The 7,881-nt window shown below is 57.0% G+C and overlaps 1 protein-coding gene across 1 annotated transcript in view; it reads right to left on the bottom strand.

The window, feature by feature from the left end:
- CDX1 (caudal type homeobox 1) overlaps positions 1 to 7,881 on the bottom strand; it is a gene marked incomplete at its 5' end in the record, with an annotated part of 21,216 nt that overhangs the window by 1,605 nt on the left and 11,730 nt on the right. The window lies entirely within an intron of this gene.

Below are 7,881 nucleotides of genomic sequence, written 5' to 3'. Positions count from 1 at the left end.
TTGGGCATGCACACACATGCACCCGGCGTGAGTTTTAAGCCACCGGGTCCAGGATGTGAACCGTGGTCGACTACATGGGAGTCCAGCAACATAACCATTACGCTAACTGCTGGTCCCCGGGGCATGAGTTTTAAGCTGTTGGGTCTGGGACTCTAACTGTGATTGACCATGTGGGAGTCCAGCACCCCAGCCACTACGCCATCTGCTGGGCCTGGAATCTGCATTTTAACCAACTTCCAGGAGGTTCTGATTGGGGGGGTCCTCTGAGACATGGAGGGGGCACCTGGCAGGCAGGGCAAACGGAGGCTGCGGAGACATCCACTGCTCCTTCCTCCTGTGCAGGAGAGAGCAGGGAGGAGCCACCGCAGATGGAGGGGAGGTGGGAAGGTTGGGGAAAGTCCTGAGCATGGACCCCCAGTCTTGCAGAATGTCTGGGGCTGGCCCTGAGGTCAGAAGGACTGGGGCTGCTGAGGGACCCCTAGCACCTGCCAGGTACTTTTTTTTTTCTTTTTAAAGAGGTTTTTGCTATAGGGTGCGTGCGCTTGCCAGACAGACAGAGAGAGACAGAGAGACAGAAAGCGAGAAATCAACCCCCCCCACAAGGGGAGATGGCCACGCCACAATCCTTTCTCCTCCATTCTCCTCTTGGGATCTTGGGTACGCACACACACGTGCCCGGTGTGAGTTTAAGCCACCGGGTCCGGGTCTCGAACCGCAGTCGACTACATGGGGGGTCCAGCGACATAGCCATTACGCTAACTGCTGGTCCCAGCACCTGCCAGGTACTTTGAAAGGCCCTGGTCAAGGGCACTAAACCTACAGCCAGGGCCACACCAGAGGCTGGAGGCTGGCCTCTGAGCTGTCTACACCGCTATCTGGGCCCAGGCAAGGTCAGGAACAGCTCACTCCACACACACTTGCTGAGTGACCGCTGGGAGCCAGGCACTGGGGGGCAGCAGTGAGCAAACCCCAATCCTCTGCTCTCTTGCTTAAGTTCCAGTGGAGGGAGACAGAAAGCACCAAGAGCGTGCAATAAGTGAATTGATGATTAGCCTCTCAGAGGAAAAGAAAGTAGGAAAAGGGGGCCGAGCATTTTGGAAGGAGGAAAGATTGCCATTTTATTATCTACTTATGTTTTTAAACATTGCTAGAGTGCATGTGCTTGCTGGAGGACAGAGAGAGAGAGAGATGGGAGAGAGTGAGAAAGCACCGCCTCGCCCCCCTCCCCCTAGGCATGGCCATGCTGCAATCCCTTCTCCATTCTCCCCCCCACCCCGGGCATGGCCATGCTGCGATCCCTTCTCCATTCTCCCCTCCTTTCTGGATTTCGGGCATGCACACACATGTGCCCAGAGTGTCCTTCAAGCCACCGGGTCTGGGACTCGAACGTGGTTGGCCATATGGGATCCATGTGGCCTTAAGCACCACACCACTAGCGGGCTCAGGATTGCCATGTTAGATACAGTGGCCCATGAAGGTCAGACTGAGGAGAATGTGAGCAAAGATCTAAAGCAAGTGAGCCACGCAGGTATCTCGGGAGGATGGCGCCTGGTAAGGGGACAGCAAGAACAAAGGGGGATCATGTCTGCCATCAGACATGAGCAGAGGACAGGCAGGAAGCTGGTGAGGCTGGGGTACATGGCAGGGGGTGGGCAGTACAAGGAGACAGGGGAAGGGACAAGAGACAGAGGGGAAAGTGCCCGCTGGGCAGGGCTGCACGGGCCAGGGGAGAGCCCCTGGTTTTACTCTGGGAGCAGGGCGGGAGCTATCCCAGGGTTCTGAGCAGAGGAGACAGCAGGTCTGATGGCGGCTGCAACGTTATCTAGCAGCTGCATGGAGAGTGACTGGTGAGGGGAAGGGGAAGGGCAGGGAGACCTGTAATGACCCGGGAGAGGGAAGGCCGTGGTTTGGCGTCCATGTGGGCTCAGCCCAGGGCCAGAAGCTGGAAGTGGGGACTGCCTGGGGTTAGCATCAGGCTCTCTTTGGAGCCGGGATGGGAGGTCTGTCTGGAGAGACTATTAAGAGGCCTGCCTGGCTGGGCTGGCGTGGGGCCTGGCTGTGCACCAGTTTCCTGTGTAAGAGGCTGAGCACGTGGCTGTAAAGAGGAGGCACATGCAAGCACTTTTGGACCCACACGTGTGTCCCACCAGGACATGGCGGGTCTCGGAACAACCATCGGCCTCTCCCACCTCACCCTGTGGCCCCCAGCAGTCTGGCCTTCACCTCCCTGGGTCCAGCAACCCTACTCTAACCACCCCGCATTCTGGCCTCTGCCCCTCCACCAAGCCCACGCAGCTTGGCAGGATGGCCACCAGGCTGCCTGTGAGCCAAATGGCTTGTGGAGAATGGGAGACAGCAGATGTTCCTGGGTGGCTTTTCCTGGGTTTCCTGCCAGAGCGGCGGAACCGCACCGGATGCGTCCGGAGCCACTGACCTCAGTCTGCTGCTCGACGCAGCACGGGACAGCCTCGGCCTCGGCCAGGCCCGGCCAAGGGTGTGGCTGCCAACGCCTTGGCTCCAGACAGGCCCTCCTGGACCTAAAAGATTCAACGCTGGCTCAAAACCAGATCTGCCTCATGTTGCCACCCCCAGGGCCCTCAGGGCTGTGAATCCCCAGCCCGGCTGGGTTCACCAGGCTGGAGCCTGAGAGGTCACGGAGAGCCGTCTCCTTCCTTTTTTTTCCCCATAGGCCACGTGTGCCAGCCAGAGAGAGGCAGAGAGACACAGTGAGAGGAAAAATAAAAAATAACCCCCCAGGGGGATGGCCATACCACAATTCTACTCCTTCTTTCTCCTCTCGGGATTTTGGGCATGCATGCACACGCACTCCACGTGATTTTCAAGCTACCAGGTCTAAGATTCAAACCACAGTTGACCATGTGAGAGTCCAACAGCTTAACCACCTCGCCACCTGCTGTTCTGACCTCCTTCTGTTTCCCAGACAAGGAGATTGTGGTGCAGGATGGCTCCGGCCAGAAGTCCCCCTCACATACGGCCTGATGAGCTCTGGCCCAACCTCCCTGTGCAGGCAGGGTCACAGGAGCCCAGGCCGGCCAGGACCTGGTGCAGAACTGCTGCCCCCTCCAGTGCTCAGCCCCTGACCCCGCATGTTTAGGGCCCACGGAGCCCAGCACGGAGCCCCCCTTAAACCTTGGTGACAAAGGCTCGTGTCGCTTCTATTTTGTTGTCTGCAAAGTCAAGACATTTTTTTCTGTTTTTCTATGCCAAAATGCGCTGTGATTTTTCCGACGACCCAATACTTCTGGGAAGGGAGGTCAGACCTTGGCGAGAGCTGGGCCCTGAGAAACCAGGGTGGGGCTGGGGCTGGGGTTGGATGGGCCGCAGGCTAGGGCTTTCAACTCACCCAGAGGACTCAGGGCCACTCCCAAGAGGAGGCTAGGCCTGAGGCGGGGCACCAGACTCCCTATCCCCAGGCCTCAGCCCTAGCGCTCACAGGCCTGCCTTCCCTCAGGCTCCCAGGCCACTGTAAGGGGGCTGTTCCAGCCAGGGCCTTGTGCTGAGGGCCACCCTGCCTGCCGGGGCTCTGCAGCAGGACTCAGGATCGGGACCTGTGGACAAGGTCAGAACAGAGAGAGCAGAGTGGACAAGGCTGCCAGTGCGGGCCTGCCCAGAGGCTGTTACCCATCTCTGGGCCCTGGGGTGGCTGGCAGGCTCAGGCCCTCTGGCCCACTTCCATCTGGAGGACCTGGTTGAAACATACACTTCTGTTATTAAGATGGCTCTGCCCAAGACCGAAATGTCTGAATTCTGGCCCACTTCCATCTGGCGGACCTGGTTGAAACGTACACTTCTATTGCTAAGATGGCTCTGCCCAAGACCGAAATGTCTGCTGCGATACCGAGTAGCTGGAGACCAAGGAATCGCACGCGCTGTCCGGGGAGTCAGGACCAGCACCTCCTCCCTGGAGCCTGCTCGGTGCTGTCCAGCCTCACTGAACCAAATGCACATACTCATCTCCAAGAACTGGGCCCACGGGGGACTGCCCACAGCATAGCTGTCACTAACAGCGCATGACAAAAACACCCATGTCGGATGTGTGGAGGGAAGTGGCTGAATAAGAGATGGTACGCCATGGGGAGGGATGGATGTGGTCTTTACCGAGACATAAATGAACTCCACAGATGGGTATGGAGCAATTCCAAGATAACGGAAAAAGCCGCGAGACCGAATGGTATAAATAGTATGTCATCACTTTTGCATAAAAACGAGGAGTCTCTCTCTCTCTCTTTCACACACACACACACACACACACACATACACACACATACTCCCACATGCATGTGCTCTCATGGTTCTTTCTGACAGAATATGCAGAAAGCCGCTAAGAGGAGCTGCCTCTGATGGGAGGGGAACTGGAGGCTGGAACGCCACAGGTAGGAAGGAGACTGGGTTGTTTACTTTTTTTTGTTTTGTTTTTGTTTTTGTTTTACCACATGCATATTTGAATTTGTCATTTTTAGTTTATTTACTTATTTCTTTTTCTTTTCTTTTCTTTTCTTTTTTTTTGGAGAGATTTTTGCTTTAGGGCACATGCACTCGCCAGAAAGACAGAGAGAGACAGAAGTGAGAAATCACACCCCAGCGGGGACGGCCACACTGCAATCCCTTCTCCTCAATTCTCTTGAGGTCTTGGGCACACACGCACACACGCCCGGCGTCAGTTTAAGCCACCAGGTCTGGACTTGAACCATGGTTGACTACATGGGCGTCCAGCGACGTAGCCATTACACCAACTGCTGGTCCCTATTTACTTATTTCTTTGAGGTGGGAGGCAGCACACACCCTCCACAGGAGCTCGTGTCAGCCCACCATCCTCCCTTCAGCCTTTCCAGCCCGCCAGAAGTGCGTGCGAGTCCCTGATGTATACAGGTAGACCGAAGAGACTCTGATCTTCCCAGATGGTTTCCAGCATTGCGGAGTTGTACTGCCGCTGCTCACTGCTGGGCCTGAAGCTGTATTTTTAATGACAGTCAAGAGCCCTGAGCACCAGTCCTTGCTTTGGGCCAGAATTCCCAACAGCCCCAAGCCACCCTCCACTTCCCCCTCCTCTGAGCCTGGGCCATCTCTGGAGCCCAGGAAGGAGGAGGCAGGAGGTGTGTGAGAGCTGCGGGGTGGGGAGAGGGCCCGGGATGAATGATTTACAGGCCCCTGGAATGCTGGGACTAAGGGGAAGTCCAGGCTCCTGTAACAGGTGTCTGAGGAGGGGCTGGCCCCTCCCAGCCACCTAATGAGTAACCCTCTGGGCCAGATGCCAGCCTGAGTGGTGGGAGAAGGCAGGATTCCCATCCCCTGCTCCCCAGGAGTGTGCCCAGGGGAAGAGCCTTGGCTAACCCACCCAAATGAGAGGCTTTTCTCGACTCTGGCTCTGGGATGCACTGATTGTCCCATTCACGAGAATCAGGCTGTCATGGAGGAAGCGAATCCCCATTCCTTGCAGTGTGCGTAGTAGAGGTCCAGGGAGGTGCAGGCTGATGGTGCCGCGCGCCTGACCAGTGGCCTCAGGACTGCCTGGGAGCTTCTTCGAAGTACAGATTCTGGCCTGAAGTTCGGGTTCAGTAGGGCTGAAATGGGTCTCAGGGATTTAACATCATCTAGCCGTCTAGGTGACCCAGCATGGGTCATTGCACAAGCAGGCTTCTGGGGCTGTGTAGCGTGGCTTCTCACGGGCCAGGTGGCCTGGGACAGTCCCGTCACCTCCCTAAGCCTCATTTCTGTATCTGTCAATGGTGGTGATTGCTAGTCTAACAAGAGCCAATGTGTCCATGTGCTGGGCACCTTCTGTACGTCACTTAACAACCCGTGGAGCTATGGAGCCGTGACCCGTTTTACAGATGAGAGGCTGAAGCTCAGAGAAGTGAACCAGGCTGGTGAGAGTCAGCGCCAGGTGTCTGCTGCCTCAGGACAGCACCCATGCTGCCCGCTGCAACGGCGTGAGGTCTCCAGTAATGAGGTGAACAGGGGCCCGCTGGAGAAGGGTAGGCGAGGCCTAGCCCAGCGCCTGGCACACAGTAGGTGTGCAGGAGAGGACAGCACTCACTGTTCCTGCTAGTGGCGAGTGGCCATCTGGCAGGGCTGCCAGGAAATGGATCTGGGGAGGGGCAGTGTGGGGACGAGGCCGTTTCCTTATGAAGTTCCTTCCAACTTGGAAACGCAAAGCTCCCAATGTTTGTTGACACTCTGGCTGTATTTGTTATTGTTGCTGAAAGAATTCAGAGGCTGATTTCCCAGTCGGGGAGTCTAGACACAGGGCCTACCCAGCTGGAGGACAGGGCAAGAGCCATGATGGCCCACAGAGGGGCCTCCCCTGAAAGTCCAGACTAGGCAAGGACGGAGTGTGGCCTCTGCTCCGGGCGGGGAGAAGGGCTCCGAGAATACCCAGTGACCTCTAGGGCAGCACTCCTTATGCTTCCTTCCTGCTGGGCCTGTGGCCCTAGGGGTGACCAGCCCTGGTTCTCAGGGCCCAAGCCATACATCCAGCTTGAATCCTCCCTGACCAGTGGCCCTCTGAGTGGTCCAGCCCCCTCAATATGTGAGTTCATACACATGCATCTATGTGCATGTATGCACATACACACACATGCTTGCATGGGGCCTGGTTAAAAATACACATCCCCTGGGTATGCTCCAGATCTGCTATTTCCTAATCTCCCTGACATATTTTTAACAAGCCCCAAGGGGATTCTGAGCCCCCAGCTGGAGTCAGTAGGGCCCAGTTCCAGTGCTGGGCCATTTGTGTGGCCTTGAATGAATCCCTCCTCTCTGGGCCTCCATTTCTCTTGTGCACCAGAGAGGGCTAGGGTGTCAGCTCTAAGGGCCTTCTAGACTCTAGAGTTCTACACAGTTCTGAGTGCTCCTTCCTTTAAAGTTGGGGCTCCCCTCACTGCCCACTGTCCTAGGCAACATCCCCGGGGAGGGCATTCCCCACTCATCCACAGCCAGGTCCCACAGAGTCCCACAGTGGCTGGGGCAGGAGTCTACAGGGAGCTCGCTGAGTGTGTGGTGTCAGATGGAGCATAGCAAAGAGGAGAGCAGGGGGCCTTTGGTGGGAGGGGCCTCAGAGAAGGGGAGTTGGGCAGCTGTGGAATCCTACTGCCAAGAGTCCCTCTTTTTCCAAATGAGGAAACTAGTCTAAAGAGGTTGTTTGGTCACTTGCTGAGGATAGCTGCAGGACCAATAAACAAATGGAAGACAGAAGGGGCTCGGGAGGACCGCTCTGCCCAGCCCTTAGCATGTGTGTGCGGTGGCAAAGGCAGAGTGCAGGACAGCCCTGCAGTGCTGGTGCTCCTGGAGAGGGCCTAACCCGAGCAGCTCTACACTCCGTGCAGGTCTGGGAGAGGACGGCAGACAGTGGATGGGGAGGGCCCAGGCTTCAGGCCTTGCTTGGAGGCAGAGACCTGGGGCGTGGTCCAGCCTGCCCATACACCGAAGGAGCCAAGTGATTGCACTTCTCTGGGCTGTCCTCCCCTGCCAGGGGAAGCCCAGGAAAGTTGTCTATAAAGAGCAAGGAGCTAGGCAGATGGAAAGGACAGCAAGCAGATGTTGGAGGGATCCCTTGGGAGAAGGAGGGATGTCGCCCGAGGGGAGCTGCTGCAGGGCAAAGCAACACCGGCCTGTGAGTGGGGAGATCTGGCCGGGCCACTAACTGGCTGGGCGACCTCCAGTTCGGGCCTGTTTCCAGTCTGTTCCACCAGGGGTGGGACCTGCGGTGAGGCAGCCCTGACCTCACCACTTTCACGATGGACAATGCCTTTCCCAGGCCCATGGGGCTTTTTCTCCAGGCCCATGGTTGGGCCCATGTCCATACTGGTTTGGCAATTCCAGACTGCTCTGGCAGCTCCTCACTCAAGCCTGGAGCAGGAA

This window comes from Tupaia chinensis, unplaced genomic scaffold, assembly GCF_000334495.1.
Source record: "Tupaia chinensis unplaced genomic scaffold, TupChi_1.0 Scaffold000303_1, whole genome shotgun sequence".
Classification (NCBI taxonomy): domain Eukaryota; kingdom Metazoa; phylum Chordata; class Mammalia; order Scandentia; family Tupaiidae; genus Tupaia; species Tupaia belangeri.
This window is presented reverse-complemented; position numbering and strand designations above follow the sequence as displayed.